Genomic DNA, 13197 nt, shown 5'->3' with positions numbered 1-13197 from the left:
TGCAAATACTCCAACCTATGAGCGGGGTATTTCACATTAAACCCATGACAGATAGTATATCGTAAGTTTTTCATTAAAAGACAAAATAAAGTTTCATGTTCAGATACATCTTAGAATAAAGTGCATTTAACATACCCCCCCATTATGAATAGACTTCTGGATTGCGATGTTTCAGAAGCCCAGAACACCCGAGGAGATTAGATGCTTACATTTTCCTAAGTCATTGGCCTTGCAGCGTTTTGTATCTCCGGAGTTGAGGTAGTACTGAAGCAAGGCCATTGGTTTTCTCTCAGTAATTTGGCTCCGTGCCTTCAGAGGTCTTCTCTCTCTATTTATATTGAAACTTTTTTAGCCTCAAACTTGAGTGCTAGAATTTACTTCATATCCATAGATGTTTGCCACGTCCTTCTCGTCGATAAGCCCTGCTTAAAGATAGCAACAGATCTCTAACAGTCCCCACCACGTACAGGGTTCCGTCAATCTTAGGATGAGTTCATTGTTTGACCATATTTTTAGCGGGCTTATGTACTGTAGAAGACCCTTTGAAAGCCCACATTTCATGTTAAATTTAGCTAGACCCTTTGCAGCCTTGACCGATTGTTCATCTTGATGGAAGAAAATATGATCCTTTCTCCTCCGCCCTTGTCATTAAATTATTACAAATTGACGCAGGAGGAAGCAACTCCTGTGTGAATGGGCATCTTTTTAAGTATCATGACACATCACAGAGACAAATATACTTGGCCCCTAATTCAACAGGCACCTGTCCAGTGCTTGTGGACATAAGTTCTGTGGCTGGGCTAGACTCCTCCAGAGGCTCATTTGGTCATACAGTCACACCCAGACTAACAGATGAGAGAATGAATGGCAAACGCTCAAAAGGACCAACAGACATCCTGAAAGACTGGCTCTCACAAAGAGAACAGAAGTGCCAGTTAAAATTCAAACTGTACATGAGCTTCAAGTGTTTAAATAAAGCAGGCCTAGTCTTGAGTTCCTAAAGACCTGTGTGAGGAATCACTGTCTGAAAGGCTAAGGCTGTCCTGCAGAGAGTGAAGGCAGAGTTAGGGTGTGAATTGAACCCCTGTACCCCACAGACTGAGACTAAGGCACACTTATTTCTTCCTTGAAGACCCAGTTTCCATGAGATGGAGCCAACATAGGATTATAATATAGATGAATACATGTTGTTTAATCAGAATACCCCAGAAGGTCCCTGGCTTATGGCTGACACTCCTTCTGTCTCTACTAGACTCCCTTTCCTAGGTTCCTGTGAAGCCTGGAGTGTTACCTACTGTAGCTAAGAGCTTAGTTGACTTATCCAAGTAGGACCCTGTCTCCTGTGATATACAGCTCCAGGCTGAGGAGACCACAGAAGACTGCCATACAGATGCCAAGTATATTCCCAAGACATTTGTATAGTGAGAAGTGAGAAGACAGGTTCGTGGATGCCACATAAGCAGAAGGACGGTCACCACTGATGTTATGTGGCTAATTACATGACACTATGCTGTGTAACTACACATGTGTGTTTCCTACACTGGAACAACCATACAGTCACTTCAGATTTTTAAATAGATTGATAATAAGTGGGAATGGAGTTTTAGAAGAGACAGTGAAGACATTCAGGAGATGACAGTAGAGATACAGGTCTAACAGAGATGAAGGTAGCAATGTCAATGTACTTGAGTAGACCAGGGAATTTTACACTTAGAAATGCTTAAAGTTGGAAGTGTGTATATTTAAATCTCCCCTCCAGCTGACAGGCAGGCCCCCTATGCCTGGAGTCTTAGATTCTGTAGGTTTAGAGCAGGAACTAACAAACCATCTAGAAAGTCTCATGTGATCCTGATGCTAGCTAGGGGAGCACACTGTGAAGCTACTGAATGGTTGGCTAGTGTATCCCTGATGCTTGCTTGGGGAACACACTGAGAAGTCCCCTGATGGTTGGAAAGTTTATTAATCACTTCTTAGCACTTCTTCATCTGACAAGATGCCTGACAAAGCAACTTAAAGAGGAAATGCTGATTGTGGTTCACAGTCTAAGGGTGTAGTTGTCAACCATGGTGACAGGAACTCCAGGCAGCTGGCCACATTGTGTTTGTAGTCAGGGAGCAGAGAGAGGTAGGCATTGGTGACCAGCTTGTCCCTCCTTTGTATTCAGTTCAGGACACCAGCCTATGGGATGGTGCCACCTACATTTAAGGTAGGACTGGCTACTGCATATCTCCTCAGAGGCATCCCCAGAGGCTAACCTAACAGGGATGGTCCCTCACAGAGATCGCCAAATGTCTGTCTCTTTGGTGGTTCTAGGTCCTGTCAAATTGATGACTCATATTGACCATCACAGATGGCAAATGTCCTCCAGACCATTTACTAAGTAGTACTGAGGGCCCTTGAGTGGTAGAATTTTACTGGATCTTTTAGTAGTTCTTAGACACAAGGTCTTCAGAAAGATTCCATTCTGCCCATATCTGTCATTATGGTACAGACACAGGTCTTTAGAAAGATTTCATTCTGTCCATGGTACAGACCTTGGGAACAGTGATCCTGGCTCCTAGTCATCTATATATTTCTATATACTTTAAAAATATAGTTTATGTGTATATGTTTCTCTCTCTCTCTCTCTCTCTCTCTCTGTGTGTGTGTGTGTGTGTGTGTGTGTGTGTGTGTGTGTGTGTATGTGAATGTATGCATGCCTTGACTCACATGTGGTGGTCAGAAGACAACTGTGTGGAATTTGTTCTCTTTTTCCACCTTTCTGTAGGTTTATGTAGGTTCTGAAGATTAAACTCATGCCTGCAGACTTGCATGGCAAGCACCTTTACCTGCTGAGCCATCTTGCTGGCTCTGTATCTACTTTTAGCAAACTTTTATTTTGAAGTAGCATGTGTTTCATACGTTGTAAAGAAATCATATCAAAGGGTTTTTTTATAAACCTTTTACTCAGCCTCTCCTACTCATAGAATGTCATTAAAATAAGCTGTTGATGATGTCAATACTTATCTGTCAATTAATTACTTTAAATGTCTATACTTATTTATGTTTATTTATAAATTTATTCATATAGGGATACCAGGGATTGAACGCAGAGCCATGCACATGTTATGCATGTATCTTCCCTGAACTATGCCTCCTGCTCTTTTATGTTTGGCAAGGTTAGGCAGGATAAGTACTAGGTTGTTAAACTTTCTGGTACATTTTTATTTTAGGTGTATGGGTGGTTTACCTGCATGTTTACTTGCATGTGTGTATGTGTGGCATGTGCTTGCAGTACCCTTGGAGGCCAGAAGAGGGTATTGGATCCATGGCACTGTAGTTACAGTTGGGAGCTGCCATGTGGGTACTGGAAACTGAAAAAGTGTACATGCTCTTAATCTTAGTCACCTGTCCAGCTCCAGTACTCTGCGTCTTAAGAAGGCTTTTAATCTTCAGCAAAACTTGATTATAGAGAGGAAGGCCTCAGCCTGGATATAAGAACAGTTTCCAATATTCATTGCTTGTGGCATCCAGCTCATCCGCTGGAGCTGACTGTCTGAGGTAGTAAGTTTCTCCTTATTTGGGAGCTTCATATGTCAATCCTAGGAGTCCCATTCCTAGATCTGAGAGAAGGTTTGGACTAGATGCTTCCTGAGTGTCTCATACCTTGAAAACCATGAGAGTGTGCTATCAGAGTTTGCATATAACATTGACTCAGTGATGCCCCATTGAGTTGCCCAAATGAGTATCTTCCTGGGCTCTAACCTAAAAGACCAGGAAATGCTGGACCACAGAAGAGGGGTTGGATCCTTTGCTGGATTGGCAGAGTTGAGTGTGGAGTTGAGGATGGGAAAAAATGCCATGCAAAGTCCTTTGGCGTGGCTTTTGTGTGCTCACACAAAAGATACTTGGAGATACTAGAAGACCTTGGTATGATGGATTGTAGGCCTCTAAGGAATAGCTATGGCTGAGCATGGAGCTGTGTTAGATTAAGCATTTGATTTATACTGCTGTTGTTGAAACTGCACTGAGGGTGTACATCACTGAATCATGCCAGTGAGAAAATGTAAACCATCTTAATGTCTTAATGTCACACGAGTATGAGAAGCCAGCTCCCCTGAGATAGGCTGGTCAGTGGATTTGCCATGCCCTGAAACAGCTGTCTAGATCTCTAATAACCCAGCAACTCTGTCCTGGGTGTGGCCTTCCCTAGCCTTGGATGACCTCTTGGGTGTATCAAAGACCCAAATAGATGAACCTCTTAAGTTCTTGGCAGCTTTTGTGGGGCAGCTTTTGAGTCCTGTGGGCTATTCTCGTTGTCACTATTCTTACATATTAAGTGCCCAGGAGATTGACCAATCAGATCTCAGCTGGAAAGCATACCTGGGGACTTTAGTTGGGGGAACGATGCAGCTATGAAATGGGCACTGAAGTATGATGGCCAGGCTGCATTTTGGGTGTCTTGTTAATTAAGGCAAGGTTTGGTGTGTCTGGATATGTACAGATGAGGGTTGCTTCGACTTCATACATGCCTCCTTTTCCCATTAATTCCCTATGGCATGACCTGTCAGACTTAGAGTATGTCGTTGTGGATGCAACAAAGGATTATGGGAGATTCCTGGGAGAGGAAAATCTACCTCTGAGGTTGGCTGTGTGAGACTGAGTGGGCACATGTGCACTTGCCAACAAATGTTGACATCTGAGAGCTTCCTTCAGTTTCCACAGATACAAATGTGCTTATTTCAATCTTAACCGTAGAAAAAAGAGTACTATGTCACAGGATAGCTTCATAGAGCAGCGAGATAAGAAAACATTAAAAAGAAATCGGTTCTGGAATCGTGCTAGATGAAAACCTAGGTTATAACACCCTCCTGATGAGAGGTGACTAGAAATAGAAAATCCTAATTCTTTGATCCAGAAAAGGGCCCAAATGAGGCTGTTTGCATTGCATGCTGGGAAAATACCAAGATGTAACAGACCTGATATTGTCTAGTTGCTTAAGAAACAGGTTCACTGGGACACAAGGCTATGACCCACTTTTTCTACAAAGAAACTATCTTATACTTCAGGTTGACCATAAAACAGAAGAATAAACTCGAGGTCCTAGCCATGGCATCTGAGGTGACTGATTGAAGGTACCTCAGCATAGCAGGAAGGGGTGGAATTCATAACTGTTCTGAATGCCTGTACCTGTAGTTGGCTGGCCAGGGTTCTACTCCAGGAATGGAGGGTAACTATAGGCCACGTCTTTTAGTGACTCAAATGTCCAGAAACACTGCCTAGATATCAGCTGCAAATACAAGAGGGAGCGCCTCTTGTAGTCCCATGAGTCAAATCTGTGGCTCTCACGTAAGACCAGTGATTCTCAAATTTTTATTAGAATCAAACACATATAACAGAAATTGCTAAAGCAACAGGTGTCTGGGCCCCAAGTGACATTTTTTATCCAGTAGGTCAGCAATGAATTTGTAGTGATTTTGAATAAGAACGATCCTCATAGGCCTGGATATTTGAATGCTTGGTCCCCAGTGGGTGGTTCTGTTTGAGAGGGTTAGGTGGTACAGAAAGTACATCCTGGGGGTGGGCTTTGAGACTAGTGCCACTTCCGGAGGAAGTACATCACCAGGCTTTGGGGTTAGTCCCACTTATAGTTCTGCTCTCTGCTTCATGGTTGTGATTAACTCTCAGCTTCCTGTTTTGGCCATCATGCTTCCCGCTATGATGGACTCATAACCCTCTGGAGCCATAAGCCCATACAAACTTTTTCTTCCATAAGTTACCTTGGTGTGTTTTATGACAACAGGAAAGTAATATAGTATTTCAAATTGTCTTTGGGCGATCATGGTTTAGCCACACTCTATACTGTGAGCAAGTCTGGATCCCAGCCAAGAGAATCTTACTCTTCTTGTATAGGTGTCAAGAAGCCAGGGAGGCTCCTGGGGCTGGGAGATGGCTGGGGTGTGTGGAAGGGAGAAGTTCTTGCTGCAGTCAGACTCTCTTGGTTTCCTTTTCAATACTGGGATAAAATAGGCTGATAAAAAAAAAAAAAACTTACTTAGTTTACAATTCTGGCTACAGTCCATCATGGGGTGGGGGTTGGGGGACACGGCCACAGGAGCTCAGGGGACCATTCATACTGCATTCATAATTAGGAACAGAAGGAAAAGACTGTGCATACTAGTACTTCACTCCCACACAATCTAGGATCCCCTTCCTAGGGATTGGTACCACCCATAGTGGGATAGTCTTCACACTTCAACCTAATTAAAAAAAACTCCCACAGACATACTTAGAGACCCATCTCCCACAGACAGTTCTCATTTTGTCAAACTGACAGTTGACACTAACTGTCACACTCTCCAACTGAAGACCCGTCACGCTTCATTTCATCCTACCCTCTTGCTTGCTGTTTGATCTCAGAAATCTAAGAGGAAGCTTATAACTGCATCTTTGTTAATGGGAGTGGGGAATAGGGCTGGATTGACTGTCACATGCTGACCGAGAGCCACTGGTATTTGTTAATTATTTTGGTGGCCTGTTGGAGTCTCCCTACGATATTTACCAGAATATTACTAAGAATGATTTCTGAGTTCCCAATGATTAGATGGGAAATGAGGTGAAGTCAAGTTCACATTTTATCCTCATAAATATTGCCAGAGAAACATGATGGTAGGCAGCTAAGAGTGTGATGCAGATGAATTCACGAATTTGAGACCCAGCTTCAGTGTTCTACCATTGCCTTAAGCCAGTGATGTGACCCCCCCCCCAGTCATCTGATAAGTTGAACCCATTGAATACGATCACTGTAAGGAATAAAGAAGGTAACTTGATCGGACATTCCTCCCAAGACTAGTGCCGTCTGCTTGTCTCTGCCTTTCACTTGGGCCATCTGCGGATGCTTCAAACACTAAGTTGGTATTTGGAAAATCTGGACATCTTCTCATGTCTTTTGTTTTGTTTAACTTATTCCTGCTTTAATCATTGCTTCTCGTTCTAACTTCCTGGGCTTTATAATGGAGTCTGGGGACATAAATCATGTGTCCAGAATGAAGATGTGTACGGCTTGTCAAGATTTCCCAGTTAATGACTTTACACCAACCTGTCTCTTTTCAGAAAGTCTTCATGTGTTGCATCTCGTTTAAACCTCATGGTAATCTCACTAGATTCTCTTAGTCACATTTTTCAGCCTGTGGAGTGACACCTTTGAGAAGTAACAGGTCCAGCCTCCATAGGCAGTTAAGCATGGAGCTTGGATTTTTAACCCCGTGTGCTTCTGGAATGATCTTCCTAGTGTGTGTTAACACTTGACTGGTTTGCCTTTTCCAGTTCTCATTCAAAGTCTTTCACTGAAGGATGGTGTCTCTACTATTCTAACTCTGAGATAGCCCCCCCTCCATTTTAAACATGTTTTCGTTATGTGTTACATATGAACACATATGTAACTCTATGTTAGTACATGCACATGCATGTGACCTGTAGAAGCCTGAAGATGCCTAGAGCCTAGAGCTAGAGTTACAGGTGGTTGCATGCCACCTGATGTGGATGTCGGGACATGAGCTTGGGTTCTCTGCAAGATGAGCAAACTCCCCTAACAGCTGAACCATCTCTCCAGCCCTAACCACCTCAAAATTTGAGCATGTCAGACAATAATTTTAGTTTGCTGGTGGTTTCTGTGGGCCATATAAACTGGTCAGGAAGGATTTCATGGTGTTAGGGGAGCCCACTGGAGAGATCTGACTGCTTGGCTAGAATGACTTAGGACAGGGGTTCTCAACCTTCTTAATGCTGTGACACTTTAATATAGTTCCTTACGTTGTGGTGGTCCAAATTATAAAATTATTTTTGTTGTTACTTCATAGTTACACTTTTGCTACTGTTATGAATTGTAATATGATGGTTTTAGGCAACCCCATGAAAGGGCCATTCGACATACACAACACACACACACACACACACACACACACACACACACACACACACTCACACACATACTCCTGTCCAAATGGGTTGAGCCCCACAGGTTAAGGACCTTTGACCTAAGGTATGTTCACTCATATATCCAACAGAGGCAGGGACCTTGGATGGGATGCCAGTCTCAGTGTGAGCCCTCTACAGGGACTGTTTTGGGACTCTTTGAGAGCATGGTAGCAAGTGTCTCACAAAATAGGGAGGAAGTGTGTTATGGTGCCTGTATGACCTAGTCCCAAAGTTTCAGGACATCACCTTAGTGCTTGAAGGGTGTCTCAGATGGCCCAACCTAAGGGCAAACACAAAGAGGCATCACATGTTGGAGAAGCAACGTCAAAGCCAAGTTATAAGAAAGCAGAGATTAAGAGAGAAAGTATCTCTCTCTATGAGCTTTGTACATGATGTAGATACGGGAAGCCAGAGTTGGGGATCCTGAGGTGGGGAGGCCAAGTCATTTGGATGCGGGGTAGGGACAGGTGGCAATGTGTCCATCACCCACAGATAGTTGCTCCGCCCAGCACTGAGCCAGTCAGAGGGAACAGGACACACCACAGTGCTCCTTTGGGACCAGTCCCTTCCCACAGGTGGTTCAGGACTCAGCAGTGCCTTGTCATCCTGCTGAAAGTTGGACCTGATCCTTTCTATCTAGTGCAAATCTTATAAAGCCCCACACACTATCTAAAAAGTGAAGACTTCTTTTCAGCGTCCTGCCTTTCTTACGTTGAGGTCAGATGGCAAGAGAGAGAAATGAGCACACCAGAGAAGACAGACTATAAAGGTTTGCTTTGTGCTGATGTCAAGTTTATTTTTGGTTCTGTTACTCTCTGTAGAGCAAGTATTTCTCCTAAGACGGTGGTGCTGTTTCCTGCGCCCTTACCACTCCCCTAGCAGAGTAAGCTCACACTTATTTTTAAATCCTCTCCATGTTCTAAGAATGTCTAACTTGAAATAATGGTTGGAGATGCTCCAGGTTAAGGAGAGAATAAAATCCCTCTGCCCTTTGACCTTGGTGGTAGGATCAAGTGTGCTGTAACATATTATTAGTCCCAAGAGTCACCTTGTCAGTTTTTCCCTGTTATTCTTTCCTGTTATTCTGTACTCATGAAAGTCTTGCCGCCAAAGATTGTTCCTTTAAGAGCCAATCTGAAATTAAAACTTTTGAGGTTTTAACCAGTAAGCCGTGAAGCTGCCAGGTTCCCACAGGGACAATCTCACCATTCCCTAACTTCCTGAGTTGTCACCTCTTAGCCTCATAGCTGGTTTTTTGAACCTTTGGTAAGTTCAGTTCCCTGCTGTTTCCACCTGTGTGGGGAGTGTAACTGCAAACCCCTGGGCTGAGAGTGAGGCTGAACTCTCGAGGGTGGAGGGTGGGAACAGCTCAGCCCTTCTCGGTGGTACAGGTCACATTGGGAGAGGGGGGTCCACGTTGGCAAGGAGCCTCACTAGGTCTGAGCCTAGTCTTCCAGAGGTGGTGGAATACATCCTCAGAACTTTCTAGAAGACCTTGCTCTTGAATTGCCTTCAAGCATCCATTTGATGTTTGTATAGATACTATTTTTTGGAGGCAGTTTTTCTGAACAGATTTTGGGTCAAAGCTAATATGGAGTGGAGGACAGCTATATTTATATATGGATTTTGAAGTCTGGCCACTGAAGGGAAGACTGTTGGTGTAAGGAGACGTAGTCCGTCATAGACTGCTTATCCCTCCACGGCGCTGGTGTGCCGTGCTACTTGTGTGTGCATTCCTATTTGTTGTAACAGATAACATTTATTTATGTCTATGTGTGCCCTGTGGGATTGTACGTACTGTGTGAGTGCAGATGCCTGTGGAAGCCAGGGGAGCGCATAAGATCCCCTAAAACTGGTTACAAGGGGTTGTGAGCCACCATTTGTGGGGACTGGGAACTGAACTCGAGTCCTGTGCAAGAGCAGTAAGCGTTCTTATCCCTAAGCCGTGTCTTCAGTCTCCTTTCTTCTCTATCTCCCATTTAGGGTAAGGGTAGGTGGGAGTTTTGAAACAGTACTGGTGGTGGTGGTGGTGGTGGTGGTGGTGGTGATGATGGTGGTGGTGGTGGTGATGATGATGATGATGATGAGAGTGTTTATTGAATGTTTGTAGCTGGGAACATTCTTACCAAAGCTGTTTCTTTTCCTCTTTATCCTGTGAAGTTCATACTGGCATGTACCCACCAGGAAACAGGCCCAGAACAGTAACTTTGCCCAAGATTTGATAAGCAGAGAGCACTGAGAGTCAGGACCCAAGTCTATATTAACCTTAACTCAGGAACCTGTGGTCTACAATTGAGTGTCCCACTGAAACATTGTGTGTGTGTGTGTGTGTGTGTGTGTGTGTGTGTGTGTGTATGTGTGTGTGTGTATGTGTGTGTGTGTGTATGTGTGTATGTGTGTGTGTGTGTCTGTGTGTCTGTGTGTCTGTGTGTCTGTGTGTCTGTGTGTGTCAGTGTGTGTTGAGAGGGGGGGATGGTGGCAAGAGCACAGACTGTTGGATAGCCTCACTCCTATGCATTTGCTTACCTAAATCCAGGCAGTTTTAAAAGTGGGCTGAGTGCTGTGGAAACAAACATTACTGCCCTCAAGGATTTATTTTTCTGAAGATAGTTTGTTTCATAACTGAGTTTTGAGAAGGTGCTAATTTTAGATCCCCTCCCCCCCATGAAGCAAAGCCTGGAGCTTAAGTACAAAGCCTCTTGGGACTTGCATTCCTCAGAAGTGACGAAAAAGTCAGCCATACCCTAGCACAGTTGACGGCCCAACCCCAGGTCCAGCAGAGCGTCAGGTAGCTACAGCTGTGCCGCTGCAGTGTGCCCGGTACTTGGTGGTCTCCAGAAGCATGAGCATCCTCAGGGAAGACACAGGTGGCCTTGGCATGGTATGTCCTGAGCTCTTGGTAGCTAAGCAGACAGGGCTGGAGATGGGGAAGGGAATTGGCTTCCCCATTGGCTTCAGCTCACCTTTTATGGTCCGTTTCTTGCAGATGCACTATAGATGAAATTCTTCCCATTGGTGAGCTAAAGCCAGGCTTGTTACAAAGCAACACCTTAACACTCATTCATTTCCTCACAAGAATTTTCATTTACGCCACTGTGAGGCAGGCCAGGTGACTTTCTACCTGGGATCATTTTCCACCTGCAGAAGTCCTGTTGGGAAAGGCCAAGTAGGAGTCGAGCTAGGGTGAAAGCTTTGTGGAGTGTTCAGGGACACCGTGGAAGCCAATTATGGAAGCTCCCGCCACCCACTCCGTGGAAACAGCCTTGAAATGATACAGAAGTGACACAGTGTATACAGTCACAGGGATACAACCTGACACCCAGCACTGTGAGGTGCCTGTGGTTAGCCCCATACAGGTTGACACCTGTACCCCATCTCAGGGGGGCAGTGCAGGAGCTAGATCTGTCTCTCTAATGTGTTACAGTTCATCAGCTAGTAAAAAGAACACACAGGTATAAGGTAACTTATCCCCTGTGGTACCTCTGTGACACTGCCCCAAGGATGAGGGGGACATTCCTGCGCTGTTCACTGCACGTGGTTGAATGCCCAACTCTACTGCTTTGCTTTAAGGGAGTTTGGCTGGACATGGAGTGACTCCTATTATAAAATCCAAATGATGCTTTTGGCCTCCGTTAACCAAGAGGTGCTGTTCCAGACCCTGTGGTAACAGCTGTAAGAGCAGCAGGCCTCTTGAGCTCTTCAGAGACAAAGGGTGCACTTGGGCTCCCTAGAGACCCATCAGAAGTGACCACAGGAAGCTCCAGGACGCACACTGAAACCAGCTACTTCTCTTTTTATTTACCATCCACTAGGGTTTCCCAGCCATCTTCCCTAGTCTTTCTAAAACTTCCCTTAAAAGGCCTTGAGAAGAAGCTCGGACGGCGGCTTGTAGCATTGAAGGCCTAGCCGGTGACTTCTTTAGTCTTGGATCAACAGCGTTTGACCGTGCAGCGACTCCACAGACTCATGCATCTGGATACATGGTCTCCAGCTGGGGAACATGTGGAATGTTTAGGACAATGGCAGAGCCAGTAGAAGTGGGTCACTGGTTCCCGACCTACATAGACGTAAATGAACAGTACCATACACTCCCAACACCCTAGCTACCATGCTTACCCAACCACGATGGACAGATCCCCGACCCCCAGAGAATCCATATGAGTCAAAATAGCCCCCCTCCCAAGTTGCTTCTGCCAGGTAGCACAGGAAAACAAATGACAGACACAAGCCCAGTCTCATTAGTAGCTTTCCCAGAATAATCTATTTCATTCTGTTTTTAATTAAGTTGTGGCACAAGAGGAACAATTAACAAAGACTCCTATTGTCTCTCTGTGACACTCGGTGAGGTTTTTGTATAGACCACTCAAAATCTGAGCAGGCTTTTAGAGATATTCTTATTTAGCCAAAGATCTTCCCTTACCATATAAATTGGGTTCTCAGTGATTGTCACGTTGCTCGGTATTCCCAAAGGGCTTCACTATTATCATATACCATTGCCTTTATGTTGTCCTAGTGCAGTGAGGGAGCTGATAGTCTTTCCCACTGGGCCATTGCTTACTTTATAAAAATAACAGAGTTTTAAATAATTCTGGATATTTAATCTCAAGGCCAAATATGGTTTCTAATGAGGAAAAGATATTTTGTAAGCTTGCAGTTTTTGGTTCTAGGAAGAATTGGGGGGGGGTGCATAGCACAGAGATGGAGGAGCATTCTGGTAGGGGAGGCATGCTGACTCCTGTTTCTCCTTCAGCTTTTTTTTTTTTTTAATGAGTTTCCTGTGTGGTAGCGGGGGTGAGCTTGATTTCGGGATGTTTGAATGTACTGCTCAGTGTTGCTAAATTTTCACGGCTTGGTAGGAAACTTGAGTGAGCTCATTTTGTAAGGAATGACATACGTCACGGGCCAAAGTGGGGAAAAGCCAGGGAAACCATCATCTTTAAAGGGGCCTGCCTCCTCAGAGAGAGGCTGTGTTTGGGTGGGAAAGTTACAGTTGATCTAATTTGGGGTGAATTTTTAAAGGTAAGTAGCAGTGGTCCTTTCTTAGACCTCAGAGCTAGCTCACATTTCTTCCTGATCTCCATCTTTATGCCCCATAGCATGACCACCACATGGTGGTCCTTCCACATTAGCCTTGGGTACATCATGTAGAGAGACTAATTCTCTTGGGTTCTGGGCCTACAGTGTGTGTGTGTGCGTGTGCGTGTGCGTGTGCGTGTGCGTGTGCGTGTGCGTGTGCGTGTG

General features: G+C 44.6%; 1 protein-coding gene across 1 annotated transcript in view; it reads left to right on the top strand.

Annotated features, from left to right (window-relative positions):
- Positions 1-13197, top strand: part of Itga9 (integrin subunit alpha 9) — a 246687-nt gene that overhangs the window by 111875 nt on the left and 121615 nt on the right. The gene's annotated exons all lie outside the window — the stretch shown is intronic.

This window comes from Grammomys surdaster, unplaced genomic scaffold, assembly GCF_004785775.1.
Source record: "Grammomys surdaster isolate TR1022 unplaced genomic scaffold, NIH_TR_1.0 172, whole genome shotgun sequence".
Lineage (NCBI taxonomy): Eukaryota > Metazoa > Chordata > Mammalia > Rodentia > Muridae > Grammomys > Grammomys surdaster.
The sequence above is the reverse complement of the archived record's forward strand: the minus strand, read 5'-3'. Positions and strand labels throughout refer to the sequence as shown.